Source organism: Cupressus sempervirens, chromosome 10 (assembly GCF_028749045.1).
Source record: "Cupressus sempervirens isolate cs-2001-9-10 chromosome 10, ASM2874904v1, whole genome shotgun sequence".
Classification (NCBI taxonomy): Eukaryota; Viridiplantae; Streptophyta; class Pinopsida; order Cupressales; family Cupressaceae; genus Cupressus; species Cupressus sempervirens.
Window position 1 is genome coordinate 170,623,986 of NC_143127.1, and position 15,946 is coordinate 170,639,931.

The window sequence follows — 15,946 nt, forward strand, 5'->3', positions numbered from 1 at the left end:
CGTGGACTTGGATTTGAACATTGTGGGCCACTCAATGAACTCATGGAACGATGGTATCAAATCATGCTAGTCCAGTGACGTGAAAGTGTTTTTGTCCTTGTTGGAGCCCATTGTTCTTGACGACATTGACTTTGGCATGCCTCCCATGAACAAAGCTCTGTGATAACTCTGTCGCCCATGAGCCATGAGTTGTCACCTATGTGGTCTTCCATAGTATCTTTTGTAGTTCTATCGTGACCCGTGTGCTCTACTGTGAGTCAGGATTGTGCATCAGATAGTTGTCTATAAACTGTTTGACAGAATCCCTAGTCTGTGGTAAGGCTGTGAGCTTCTTGAGGCACCACCTTTTTGTGGGCATTTCTTCCTTCTTTATAAGCCATGGCACCCTTTTCTAATCCAATTACACTCCAAAAGCTTGTTGATCACTTGACTACAATGGAGTCTGCTAATGTTGTCCTCCAAAGTGTTGTTGCTTAGTCAACTTCACTTTATGTTAAAATCGTAGAACAGATGGCTTTGTTGGAATCCAAGAACCATCCTCTATGAGATACCATGCAATCTCTAGTCACTGAAAATACAGGCCTCAAGGCTAATCAGGAATCTGCTACCATGCAGCTTAGGGAGTTAGACATTATCAAGGAGACACAATCGAAGATTGTTGATAGGCATTCTTCACTATTAACAACAACTAAATTAAAGGTGAATTCTTGGGCTTCTTTATGCATTTTTGGGGCTGAGGCTCCCCTTTCAGGCATTGAGAAGTTATTACAAGGGAAGATGGACGATGAGTGGTTTAGGCGAACCTGTGACCTAAACTTATGACTTTGTGGTCTCTCTTCCATTGATGATCCCTTGACTACTAGATACTCTTTCCTCAAAGATCAGCTGGACATTTCAAACATCACTCTTGACAGGTGTTGGTTAAGCCCTAACGGGTACTCTCTTCATCTGGTTCCTCTCCCTCTCTGATAGGTTGCAAGCTCTTAGGGCAAAGAAAAAGTTATTCTCTCTTTCCCATAAGATCTCTCTAGATGAGGACCTCACCCAATCACAGGTGGCAGAACTCAAGCAAGCTCGTGCCCTCATTGTGGTAGCAAGACAAGAGGGTAAATATGCAATCATCAAAAATCTTAAAGTAGTAATCTACAACAACTTTCCTATAGACTAGGTTTCGAGGGTGGCCTCTAAGGCCAAATGACTGGCTTAGCGGTAGTTGAGCATAGGTTCTTTGTGTCTCAACTGCTAGAATGATAATGGTATCCTCTGGTCTATGCCTAGCTTACATAATAATGTTATTGGTTCTGTTGACCTTCTTTTTGTTACAGAGACACATGATGGCCCCATGCGTCCTCTTCCTAGTATTTTTGGCTATCAGTGGCTCTCCTCTTTTAGGGAAAAGGCCAGGTGCTCTGATGGGGTCAGAGGTTTTGGTGGGGTCGCTTGTCTTTTTCAGGACCACCTTTTTAGTAAAATTTCCTTGGTTCACTCCGATAGCTATTCATGTGGATTCACATTGATCGAGGAACCTTTCTCTATAGAGATACCTATATCGTTGTCTACTACTTCCCGCTAGCATCTTCATCCTATGTGGTTCACAAAACTAAGGGTGGGGACCCCTATGAGGACCTTCTTAAGAACATTATCAGATTCTCTACCATGGGGGACATCATTATTTTGGGATACTTTAACATGCGGATGAGAGACCTACAGCCTCCTCTCCATGATCGTATGTCTAATCCCATGTGTACAACTACTTCTAATCCTGGTTTGGTATGTATGCTTTAGCTCTCTGAGGATTTTCAAGGACCCTTCACCAAGTATGGTTGTAATTTGTTATAGCTTTGTGAGTCTTCTGACTTAGTGATGTTGAATGGGCTCTCTTGCTTTCTTGGATCTAAACTCTTCACTTGTTGGCCACATGGTGGTGGTGCTAGTGTTGTTGACTATGTTCTCTCTACTACTTCCTTCATCCCTCTCATTTGTCACTTTACCATCTCTCACCTTCCTCTGGCTGATCATGCCCTCCTTATCATCACCCTTTAGGGACCCCTAACACCTTCTCCCCCTTGCTTATCCACTTCTTCTTGCCCCCCTCTTCCCTCCCACCATGCTTGCACTTCTTTTGCTTCTCCAATGGTGACGTGGAGCTCTTCATCCATCACCTCAAATGACTTCTCCCCCATGACCCCTTCACCGACTCTAGGGATGTCACCTCCATGTTCCACTCACTTGCGTCCGCCTTGTGGGAGTCTGTCCTTCTCTCCATTCCCCATTGCACTTCCTCGCTTACCCCTCGCCCCACTCACAGGTCTTGCCCCATGAACCAATGGTTCAATGAGGACTGCAAATCCTTTCATCGCATGCTTTGCTCTGCTCCACCCAATACTTCTTCCTCCTCTTCCTCTTAGTTGAGGTTCGACTACCATCACTTTCTTCCCCATAAGAAATGGAAGTTCACTTTACTGTAGCATAAGTCTCTTTGTGCCATGTTCTTCCAGTCCCTAAAGCTCTTTTGGCACACCATGTTTCCTCGCCAACCCCTATCCCCCCCTGTCCCTCTACTTTGGACCTTCACTCCCTTACCTCCCACACCTCCACCCTCTATGATATTTCTGGCTAGCCCCCTCTCCATCTCATCCTCCCCCCACCCATTGTCACCTCTTCTCCTTTTCCCACGTTAGTGAGGCAGTCAGAGTTATCCATAGTAGTAGAACTCCAAATGAGGAAGGATTTCAAGTTGAATTCTTCAAGCTGGGTATCTCTGTCCTAGGTCCCTTTCTTACAGTGCTCTTTAATTAAGTGGTTTGTGTTGGCTTCCTCGACTCTTGGTCACAACATATTATCTATCAGATCCATAAATTTGGGCCAGCCTTTGACCCCAAAAACTACAAGACCATCATGGTTGGGCATATCTTCGCCAAACTCTATGCAACTGTGTCGAATGGTATCCTGTCTAGTGAACTCGATCAGTGACATTGTCGAGCTAGAGGTCAAGCTGGGTTTCATACAAATTTTCAGATCATTGATCACATTTTGACTTTACGAGGCATCATTGAGGAGGCTTGCCACCACTTGGCCAAAGTTTATTGTTGTTTTGTTGACTTCCGCAAAGCCTTCAACTCTATTCCTCAGGCGGCTCTCTTTTAGTGTCTTAGGGACATCGAGATCTCAAAGATTCTTCTTACAACTATTATAAGGTTATATGAGCGCATTGTGGGAAAATTCACGACTCCATAGGGCTTCTCTAATCCTATCCAGAGCACTATTGGGGTGAAATGGGGTTATCCTCTCTCCCCCACTCTTTTTGGCATCTACATCAATGAGCTTGAGGCATTTCTCTATGATTGCTCGCTACTTGGCAATGGTTGTTATTTGAATTAGGTATTGATCTCTATTCTCCTATTTCTTGATGATGTGATTCTCCTAACATCTTCTCCCAATGATCTTTAGTAGCTCATTGATGGCTTGACCTCTTTCTATGACTCATGTGAGCTAGTTGTAAATATGGGCAAGACTCGGGTTATAGTCTTCAATTATTTGAGGACATCACATCTCCATTTTTACTTCCAGGGTATTGAGATCAAGATTGCATCTTCATATACTTACTTGAGGGTTAAGTTTTCTAGACCTTGATTCAACCTGAGACCAACCATGCAACCCAGAGTCAACAAGGGGCTTGGCTCCCTCATTATTCTTGAGCGACAGTTCTTTCAACACCACTTCCAGGACACCATGACTAAGATCTCTTCTTGACTCCTTGGTCAAGTCGACCGTCCTCTATGGCTCTACTGTTTAGGGCCCCTCCCTCTTGGAGTCTAACTGGGCCTCTGTTGAGAGACTCCAAACTCTTTTCCTTCGATGCATTGTTAGATGTCACTGGTTCACACCACACAACATCGTTTTGGCCAAGTTTTGTGCTCACCTTTTCAAGTTGGGAACCATCTTAGATTTAGTCTAGCTTCTTCACCAACTCCAGAGCTTCATAGATTCCTTTGACGATCGTCATAGATATTCCTACTTGGTTTACTATTCCTCTATGGAGATCACGGGTTCAGACTCTGGTCACAGGTCTCGTTGTTGGTACACCCAAGTCTCTGCTCTCTTGGGCTTGATTGGTATTAGTTTGGATCATCTTCCCCCCTTCTAGTTTTCTTTGAATGCTCCGACCCATCTTCCATCTTAGCGGGAGTTGAATGAGCATGTTAGGCTTGACATCTACAGATAGTATGTTATCACGACCCGGAGGAATCCCCCAAGTGGGCTCCATCCACGCATGGCCTTCCATGCTGAGCACTTTCTTGATATCCAAGACAGGATCATCTTACATCCCTCGCACCTCACTCATTGTTGGACTCATGCTCTTCGCATCTCCTTGGGATCTTTTAGGGTGGGATCTCACCGGCTACTTATTCAGACTGATCACCAGATTGGTAGGGAGGATAGGATCTGTCAGCTTTGTCACCTCGGGGAGGTCAAGACTGAGTCTCACTTTATTTTCCATTTTCTTATTTACTATGAGATCCAAGGGAGATTCTATTGTTTGTTTAAAGAGTGTCGATCTCTTCCCTCATTCTTCAAATATATTGACCAACACTATCTTGCACTCTACCTTCAAGAGACCATGTGACTTCACGAGCACACTATACAGCTCCAACTTTGCTTGACATCAACTCCTAGGCAACTCATCAACTCTTTCTTTAGTCCTATAGTTCCTGCCCAAGGATCGAAGCGGCCTCTCTACACTATCTCGGTTCACACTAGATTTGTGAGACTCTATGGAGATTACACTTGGCAATGTCCCTCTAGTAGAGCTCAAAGGCGACCTTCCAGAGTCCCTGATTGCCCTAATGTCCACCTTTCCATTCTAGACTACTTCTCACCTGTGAGGAGTTCTTAGCTATTGTTATTTCTTTTTCTTGGTTCTTTTGTTGTTTTGTTTTCACGTTCTTTCTGTGGAAACCATTTGGTGCTCCCCTTGCTAACATTTGTCCTTTGCACTAATTCCAGTCCCTTAGATCGTCGTTGGTCTCTTGTTGGACATTAATAACTTTATCTTTATCTTATTTTATCTTATCTAGAATAAGACCTCAATTATGATATAATGATAGTTATAAGTAGTTTAACTTTTATAAGAATAGTAGGTACTTCACAATTAGTTCCCTTCTTTTATAACTTTTAATGCATTCATTATGAATACTTACAATGATTGAGAAATGTATGTTTCCTCAAATCACAAAGTTGTCGAATACATTTGCATGAGAAAAAGAAATAATTTTCATCATTCTAGATTCTATTCAGATTTACTTTTCTTGCCTTCATTATACACAAATATTCATATTTCTGATAGCATTTGGACATTGTTAAATTAAATAAACAAGAATTGTTAGTCATGACTCATAACTACTTAGGATATTATGAATTGAATATTCCATCCTATAAATTTAACATGAAAGAGAACAAAATAAAAAGACTAAATATAATTGTGATTAATGATTTAGACAAACATTAGATGTGGTTTACAAAATTTTATCTATACTAGCATTTGCTAGCTATACAATCAATATAAATTATCCAACTCTACTTTGATCAACAAAATTGAACCTTTACTACTATTCTTAGGTTCTTCCCACTTGAATAAAGTACTCAGTTTGACCAGTTTGACTATATTATGAATATAATTGTAATTTTGTTTCCATGCATATGGGTGCTTCCTATTGTGATTCTTTGAAATTGATATAGCCCTAATCCTTTTAAGTTATTGTTTTATGAATAGTCACTTCAAACACTTGTGAAATGATATGTTTAGCTCTCCTCTAAAGATCTTAGATTTAGATCTCATCAATTTCAATTTATAAAAATCATTGTACACAACTTTGTAATATCATTGTTTGCAACTATAATGTACTATAAGCTGCAGTTCAATAAACTGTTTAACATCAATCAATAAACCTTACTATACAAAAATTTCAAGTAACATGCATTTGTGTCATTTACAACATAACCACAATTATAATTTATTTTACTTCATAGAATTAGAAGAATTTATTTCTAATCAAAACAAAAATAAACAACATTAAAATTATTACATTTTAGATGAGACAAAATCTACATGCACTTCCATAAAATTATATACTCTGAATCTGTAATGATCAACTTAACATTGACAAAGGACTAATCTAAACAAAAATACTATATAAAATGACTTTAACGCTCCTTCTGAATTCTTGTTAATCGAACATTTTTAATCAAACATTTTTCTATTTTTGTCTTCTTCATTTTTGTTTTATTCTCGCTATCTATAGTACACCATCTCCACCTTTTGATTTCATACACATGCAGATTTGGCAAAAACGTTTTAGTGAAACGTGCATATTATCACTAAATAGGTCTGTATATAAACAGTGATCTGCATTGCAATTTATACATCTATATTATGAAGCCAACAAAATAGTCTAGGTTACTAAATACTCAAAATCAAAATCAAAATACTAGTACTTACTAAAAGGAAGTGCAATGATTACACTGATAGTAATTTATATCAAATGTCGTATAAATTTGAAGGAAAATCTATAATTAAATCATCCATGTCATATCTCTTCTAGAACATCGAAGAATCAAATTTATGTATAGATCCTGAGCACTGATGAGGCATGGAGGAGGACCCATTTTTACAGCTCTTGGCTTCAACTCCTTCTGTAGGCACCTCTTCTGTCAATGATTCATAGCAATGCTTCAGCAATTCAGAGTCCACTTTTGTGTGCTACAGCTTAGTTCTACATACAGACAAACCTATTAATACATAGATAACCTCTCCTTGTCTAGCAAAACATAGTTTTTAACAAAGTAGGTACATATGCCAGAAAAGCTGTAATATGAGAGTGCTTGTTAAGTATATTTAACCAGATAACCTACAGGTCTGAAAGTGCAGACCATACTTATTCTTCTTACCCTATTATATCATAAGGTTGGCATTAGATTATATACTTCCCTTCGGAGCCAGCAACTTCTCAAGAAGTAATTTAATAATCCTTAACTAATCTAACACATTGTGTTAGTTAGAAATTATTGTTTTTATCTTGCAGATCACTGACTTATAGGGAGATTATTTATGCTAACCTAGGAAGGGACCTGTCCCTTTGAGGGACATGCCCTTTAGCAAGGATATTTAGGGAGGTTATCGGTGCAGTTTTGAGGACACACAGTTACAATTCAGTCTGCTCCTCTAAGCATCAATATCCAGCGATTACATTGCAGAGATACTCCCATTTAATCAAAGGTTGATTAGTCCTTCTTGCATCGGCATTAGAGAAGTTCAGTGTTCAACACACATTACACGATTAGGTCTGTTTCTTCAAACAATATCATCCTACTGATCTATTACAGAAGTATATAATTTTCTGATCAGAAATATAGGTGTCAACTTCCTCAATATTCAGATTATTAGAAGACCATTCTCAGCAATCAAGGACTGAAATAAAAGTCTGATTTAAAGGGTACAGAATTTGTGGAATCTTTACAGTGCTGTGTGTAATAAGAAAACGAGGTAAATGGATGTTTTTAAATGCCTCCAAAACATGTAATCAGGCCTTGAGATTTTTATGTGCGCTCTTTCACCTCATGGCATGCTGACTGTTGCTGAAATTGCATTCCATGTGCACAATTAATATGAGGTAAATGGAAACGTTATGGGCCTTCACAAGATATGATTGGGCCTTGAGATTTTTATGTGAAATCTTTCATCATACAATAGTTGTTGCTGAACCAACAATTCCATGTGCATGTTGACTGCATGCGAGATTTCAAGGCTCCTGCCCTTTCTCTTCCTTTCTCCATCGGTATTGCTATTCCTCATGGAAATGCATATGCCGCAAGAATGACTAGAACAAATGCAAAATAACAAAGAGATTAGTAGGGATTGAATAGAGAATCATTAATAAAGGAGCATAGATGCAATTCTTTGAGACAATCACCCATGTGCAAACTGTCATAGAATGAAGCCTGCCATAGATTTCTGAACAATCAACACGTATGCCATTTTTTATATACTAGTTTGGTATTTGAAACACTGTCAATGACAAGATGATTCAAAGACGCACAAATTGAAAACATGCTGGTCTCAATAAGAAAATTCAAATTGCAAATAGCAAACATAGAAAGCATCGGAATAAAGTATCCTTCTGAAGAAATTGTAGGTAGTGATTGTGAGAAGATTTTTGATGTCCTAGTAGCCCATATTTTCTTTATAACACCTGTTTATAAAGCACTAAGCCCTACAACTTTTGTTTGATTTTGCATAATCTTTTTGGATAGTCTCCCGTGAAGAATGTATAATGTCCTTCAAGAAGTATGAAATAGAGGAGAAAAATTATACAACCACTTATACTAGAAGATAGTTGTCAGTAGGCCATTTCGGAAATCTGTGTGCTTATGGCATGTTTTTGTGTAAGTACCAAAATTAATCTTATAGGGCTCTACCTCCTTAAAACATAGCTTTTTAAAGTGCAATACTTTTTCAACTCTAAAGGGAAGGTTTCTCTTCCACTTTCAAAGAACCCTTCTCATATATTTCCTGATTGTAATAGCAAGGAAGTAAAGGTAACATTTTTCGGTCCCAGCCTGGCTAGCAGGTATAATTAGCATATCAGAGCCTCTTTGTGGCAACAAGAGAACTTTACAGTACACAAAATTAACTTTGTTTAGGTAATTCTTATAGACCATAAATAAGATTAGGATTGTAAGAGAAGAGATGGATGAGCAAGAAAGAGAGTTCTACCAGTCAGCAGGGGAGGCCTGTACAGCTTGCATAAAATAAGTAGAGGCTCTCTCTTCACCACCATGTTGTTCCCATACCAATCTGGCATAGTGTGCTAACACTTTCCCATCACCAGGTTGAGATAAAATTGCCCTCGATTAATACTCTTCTGCATCAAATAGTCATACTTTACCTATCATGCAACCAAAATAAATCCATTGAAATTTCATTTTATCAAAGAGTAACAGCATAAATTCGGAGAACTGATTCTGCTAAATGTTGCGGAAAGTCGCAAAGGTTGGTATTTCAGGAAAGAAGAGAGAAACACTTCTGCATCTGTGTGTCTTAATTTTAAACCCACTGTGTGCCTCCTAAAACTCTACCGCAGTTTCAGAAGTATATTTATTGTATAAGTTAAAGGTACTATGATCTATGGGAAAAGGTTGAAAAGAAAAAAAACCAAAGAAGCTATGTTACTGTTCATAAAGTATCAAAGCGGATCGAACGGACTCCAAAATATAGCCAACAAGCATAACAATTAGGAAAATAAGAGTGCAATCTGAATGTCAGGAATTCTAAAGATCAGACTTTAGACTCTGGAGTCTGCATTAGTACAATCACATCTATACAAGTATAAGGTATATGCCAATCTGAAAGAGGTGCAAGATTTATACAAAAGAAACAGGAATAAACTTGTTGTTGTGATGTGAATATCAGGATTTAACTGTGTGATTTTGAGTCAAACTCGATGACCCATCTTTCATGAGTAGTGATTCAACATGAATCCATCTCTCATGAGAATAAATGGAACACTTAGCACTCATTGGATCTAGGTGATGCTCACAGGGGTGAAGCACCGGGACTTCCCGAGAGGTCACCCATCCCAGTACTACTCCAGCCTGAGCACGCTTAACTACGGAGTTTCCTCCACAATTAAACCTAAAGCTTGCAACCCCATTTGCAAAACCTTCACCAAGTGTTGTGCCTTATGAACCATTCATTAGAAAGCCCCTTAAGCTCATCAATTGATAAGTAGGAGATGATTTCCACAGCTAGTCAAATTGTGATGTGAATATCAGGATTTAACTGTGTGATTTTGAGTCAAACTCGATGACCCATCTTTCATGAGTAGTGATTCAACATAAATCCATCTCTCATGAGAATAAATGGAACACTTAGCACTCATTGGATCTAGGTGATGCTCACAGGGGTGAAGCACCGGGACTTCCCGAGAGGTCACCCATCCCAGTACTACTCCAACCTGAGCACGCTTAACTACGGAGTTTCCTCCACAATTAAACCTAAAGCTTGCAACCCCATTTGCAAAACCTTCACCAAGTGTTGTGCCTTATGAACCATTCATTAGAAAGCCCCTTAAGCTCATCAATTGATAAGTAGGAGATGATTTCCACAGCTAGTCAAATTGTGATGTGAATATCAGGATTTAACTGTGTGATTTTGAGTCAAACTCGATGACCCATCTTTCATGAGTAGTGATTCAACATGAATCCATCTCTCATGAGAATAAATGGAACACTTAGCACTCATTGGATCTAGGTGATGCTCACAGGGGTGAAGCACCGGGACTTCCCGAGAGGTCACCCATCCCAGTACTACTCCAGCCTGAGCACGCTTAACTACGGAGTTTCCTCCACAATTAAACCTAAAGCTTGCAACCCCATTTGCAAAACCTTCACCAATTGTTGTGCCTTATGAACCATTCATTAGAAAGCCCCTTAAGCTCATCAATTGATAAGTAGGAGATGATTTCCACAGCTAGTCAAATTGTGATGTGAATATCAGGATTTAACTGTGTGATTTTGAGTCAAACTCGATGACCCATCTTTCATGAGTAGTGATTCAACATGAATCCATCTCTCATGAGAATAAATGGAACACTTAGCACTCATTGGATCTAGGTGATGCTCACAGGGGTGAAGCACCGGGACTTCCCTAGAGGTCACCCATCCCAGTACTACTCCAGCCTGAGCACGCTTAACTACGGAGTTTCCTCCACAATTAAACCTAAAGCTTGCAACCCCATTTGCAAAACCTTCACCAAGTGTTGTGCCTTATGAACCATTCATTAGAAAGCCCCTTAAGCTCATCAATTGATAAGTAGGAGATGATTTCCACAGCTAGTCAAATTGTGATGTGAATATCAGGATTTAACTTTGTGATTTTGAGTCAAACTCGATGACCCATCTTTCATTAAGATTATGAAAGAGATAGCAAGGATGGAGGAAAAAACAATCACCGTTGGATTGTAATGGTAAAATAGAAGTTCGAATGGGTGTATTTGTCTAGATTTTCTCAGCAAGTGTTGTACAGTTGTTGTATAAATGTTGGAGCTTTTTGTGGTTAAATGGTCAATACACTCAATTTTAAACTGCATTGCAGAACATTGGCACTTCACAACACTGAAACAGTGGGGTCTGCAGTCCCATATGGTATCTTTGACCTCATGAACATTAAAAGTCTTCTATTCTATTCTACAATTAGCCAGGTGTGGTGAGATAACATGAGCAAGATGCTCTATTAAATATTTTCCACAAAAAAAAGAAAAATTGACGCTACAGCCAAGCTATAAAATGCTTTAGTTCATTTTGCAACCTTTAATCCCCCGTAACCAGAATAAACCTATCTGTTAAACAGCGGTAGTTCATTTTCTCAGAAAACTTTCTGCTTTTGCATTTAATATATGATAAATGTTTTGTGCAACTATCCATAGCTTAAAACATAGAACAGTAGTCCCTAACATGAAACTACTGCCTAAGAAATTCATCTCGAGCATACCAAAAAGAGACAGAGAAAAGCAGAAACCAATTCCAAAGACTTCTTTATCCTCGCAAACTCCATGCAGTGTCACTCTTGATTATTCCTTGACAATTTTTGCCTACAAACAGAAATTACCACTATTGTAAAATATTAAAGAGATTAAGAAGTTCCCAAACGAAGCATTTATATGCCAAACACTAGTAGACAAAATAAGACATTTTAAATTCACCAAACACAATTTTTGTGAGTTACCTGCAGTGTTATGGCCTAGCAATCAGTCATAATTTCTTTCTAAGGCCATATGATCTCAATGAGTACAGCTTTCTGCAATCTATTTACAGAACTGATATCAGTGGCTGTAGCATCCAGATAATAATCAAAAAACACATGGCTTGCCTGCCGCTTCTGGAATTTTGGGTGAATGCCCAAATAGGTAGGGCACCTTACAAACATTCTTACAGGCTACACAGAGGTGGATTGTTGAATTTTTAACATTGCCAATACTGAGGTGATTCTTCCTGGGCTTAGGTGCGATACTGAAGGATTATTAGTGAATGACAATTTATGAAACCCTAATGCAACAAAAAAATGAGACGAACCAAAACCAATCTTGCTACAACCGTTGCTTCAATCTGCTCACATTAACTTGAAAGGCAATGTGAAAAATACTGGGGTTTTAGGTGTTAGAAATAGGATAAATACAAAAGAAATGACCTGGCCATGTAAAGAACATTGTCCCTGTTTAAAGTGGTGGAAACAATTTGCATCTCTCTCAACAATTTCTCTTGCAACAATCTTGGAGATAAATTTTGTTGCAGCATGACAATCAGCACATACTCTAAGTTCTTAACAACTCTTATTGTTGCTCCAGAGGGACTGTTTAACAAACCAAATACAATTGCCAAATTTTCACTATGATGAGAGAGAAACAACTTTTTTCTTCCTCTACCATAGGATTAAGTAGATGCCTTGAATCTGGAAGATACCCTGCCGCCTTCATTTCCCAAGTCAATTTCTCCAACTTTGCATAGATCTCTTGTGTTTGTGGATGCAATGTATCTCCCACATGAAAAACATGTACCATTTTATGGCCTTTGATCCAACTACATCCAGGAATCTTTTTAATTCCTTGGTCTTTCATCAATCTCCTTGTCATTTGAACTTCACCCCACCTGCCCACTTCTGCATAGAGGTTTCAAAGAAGAACATATGTCGCAGCATATTTAGGATCCAAATCACCAATAATCCCTGCAAGAACATTGTCCCTGTTTAAAGTGGTGGAAACGATTTGCATCTCTCACAACAATTTCTCTCGCAACAATCTTGGAGATAAATTTCGTTGCAGTGTGACAATCAGTACATACTCTAAGGTTCTTAACAACTCTTATTGTTGCTCCAGAGGGACTGTTTAACAAACCAAATGCAATTGCCAATTTTTCACTATGATGAGAGAGAAACAATTCTTTTTCTTCCTCTTCCATAGGATTAAGCAGATGCCTTGAATCTGGAAGATACCCTGCTGCCTTCATTTCCCAAGTCAATTTCTCCAACTTTGCATAGATCTCTTGTGTTTGTGGATGTGATGTATCTCCTACATGAAAAACATGTACCTTTTTATGGCCTTCGATCCAACTACATCCAGGGATCTTTTTAATTCCTTGATCTTTCATCAATCTCCTTGCCATTTGAGCCTCACCCCACCTGCCCACTTCTGCATAGAGGTTTGAGAGAAGAACATACGTTGCAGCATTTTTAGGATCCAAATCAAAAAGCAGTATTGCTGTAAATACTCCTAAGCCAATATTCATATGTGATCTACAGGCACCCAGAAAACACATCCAGACAACAACTGGAGGTTTAACTGGCATCTTAATGATAAAGTTTAGGGTGTCCTCAAGATAGCCAGCACGGGCCAGAAGGTCAATCATGCACACATAATGATCAACTGTAGGTGTAATGCAATAATGACTAAACATATGATTGAAGTATGTACAGCCCTCGTTCACTAAACCTGCATGGCTGCATGCATATAGAACACAAGCAAAGCTTCCAATATCAGGATATGTTCCAGAGTGTCTCATTAATTCAAAGCTTTTGAGAGCATTCTTGCAAAATCCATTCTTTGCATATCCTGCAATCATTGCATTCCATGAGATGACATCCCTTTGGGGTATTCTGTCAAACAGGTCACGTGCCTTTTCTATGCTTCCACATTTTGCATACATGTCCACCAGTGCAGTTGCAACTGCAACATCTGATAAAATTCCTCTATTCTCTATGCTTTGATGGATGTCCGTACCTTGTTCCAATGCTCCTATTTGGGCACAGGCAGGGAGAACGCTGGAAAAAGTCACACAGTCTGGCTTTACACCAGCCAATTGCATTTGCTTGTAAGTTTCCAAAGCTTTTTCAAAAAATCCATTTCGCACATATCCTGCAATCATTGCATTCCATGAGATAACCTCTCTTTGAGGCATTCTGTCAAACAATTCACGTGCCTTGTCAATACTTTCACATTTTGCATACATATCTATCAGAGCGTTTCCAACTGTAATATCTGAAAAAAATCCTCCTTCCATAATGCTTTGATGAATGTCCCTACCCTGTTCCAAAGCTCCCATTTTGGAACAGGCAGGTAGGATACTGGCGAAGGTTGTGGAATTTGGTTTTACCCCTGCCAATTGCATTTTCTTGAAAGTTTCTAAAGCCTTTTCAAAAAATCCATTTTGTACATACCCTGCAATCATTGCAGTCCATGAAATGACATCTTTTTGAGGCATTCTGTCAAACAGTTCGCGTGCCTTGGCCATGCTTCCATTTTTTGCATGCATGTCTACGAGAGCCGTTGCAACTATGGCATCTGAAAAAGTTCCTCTACCATTTGTTCTTTGATGGATTTCAACACCTTGTTCCAGAGTTCCGATTTTGGCATGGGCAGGAAGGATGCTAGAAAAGGTTGTGGAATTCGTATTTAAACCTGAAAATTGCATTTTCTGTGAAATTTCTAAGGCCTGATCAACAAATCCATTTTGTGCATATCCTGCTATCATTGCAGTCCACGAAACCACATCTCTTTGAGGCATCCTGTCAAATACTTCGCGTGCCTTGTCAATGTTCCCACATTTTGCATACATGTCAACCAGGGCAGTTGCAACTACAACATCCGACAAAATTCCTCTATCCTTTATATTTTGATGGATGTCCATCCCCTGTTCCAAAGCTCCCATTTTTGCACAGACGGGGAGAACAGTGGCAAAAGTTGTGGAGTCCGGATTTACGCCTGCCGATTGCATTTGGCTGAAAGTCTGTAAAGCTTTTCCCAAAAATCCATTTTGTGCATATCCTGCAATCATGGTATTCCATGACACCACATTTCTTTGAGAAATTTTGTCAAACACTTCACATGCCTTATCTATCTTTCCACATTTTGCATACATGTCTACCAGCGCAGTTGCAACTACGGCATCTAACAAAATTCCTCCATCCTTTACGGTTTGATGGATATCTATACCCTGTTCGAAAGCTCCCATTTTGGCACAGACAGGGAGGACGCTGGCAAATGTTGTGGAGTTGGGTTTTACACCTGCCATTTGCATTTTCTTGAAAGTTTCTAAAGCTTCTTCAGCAAATCCATTTTGTGCAAATCCTGCAATCAGTGCAGTCCATGAGAACACATTTCTTTGAGGCATCCTGTCAAACAATTCGCGTGCTCTGTCTATGCTTCCACATTTCGCATACATGTCTACCAGTGCAGTTCCAACTACAACATCTGACAGAACTCCACTATCCTCTATGATTTGATGAATATACATCCCCTGTTCCAAAGCTCCCAATCTGGCACAGGCTGGGAGTACGCTGGCAAAAGTAAACTGATCGGGATGGAGACCTGTTCGTTGCATATGGTGAAAGAGTGAAACTGCCTCTTGAGGATATCCATGTCTTCTGTACGCTGTGATAATCGTATTCCATGAAATGATGTCTTGTTCTTTCATGTGGTCAAAGACTTTCCTGGCATCCAGCAAACTTCCACACTTGATATACATGAAAATAAGCTTATTGTGAATAGGTTTACGTGTAGCAAAGGCTAATTGCCTGCGAACGAACAAAGAGTGAGCCATTTTTCCTTGTGAAGGCGAGTTCTTGAGAACACATGTCTGCAATAATTGAAGGTACGTAGAGCAATCTTCAGTGGGTTTGTGCGAAGTAAGCTGAATGTGCAATGTCCCCAACATAATGATGTGAGATTGAGATGAGAAGTGGATGGCAATGGCATTTTATCATTGTAAATGGAGTGTGAAAAAAATGCAGCGCCACTCAGTTTTCGCCTTCCAAGATGACATTGCCAGTGGCAATGACATTTTATTAATGGCAGAGCCGATACTATGGCAGTTGCAGGCAATTTCTCGAGGCCGAGTT

At 39.4% G+C, this 15,946-nt stretch overlaps 1 pseudogene; it reads right to left on the reverse strand.

Moving 5' to 3' along the window:
- Window positions 1–12,140: 12,140 nt before the first annotated feature.
- LOC149533163 (pentatricopeptide repeat-containing protein At3g12770 pseudogene) lies at window positions 12,141–15,728 on the reverse strand (annotated as a pseudogene).
- Between the last annotated feature and the right edge of the window lie 218 nt (window positions 15,729–15,946).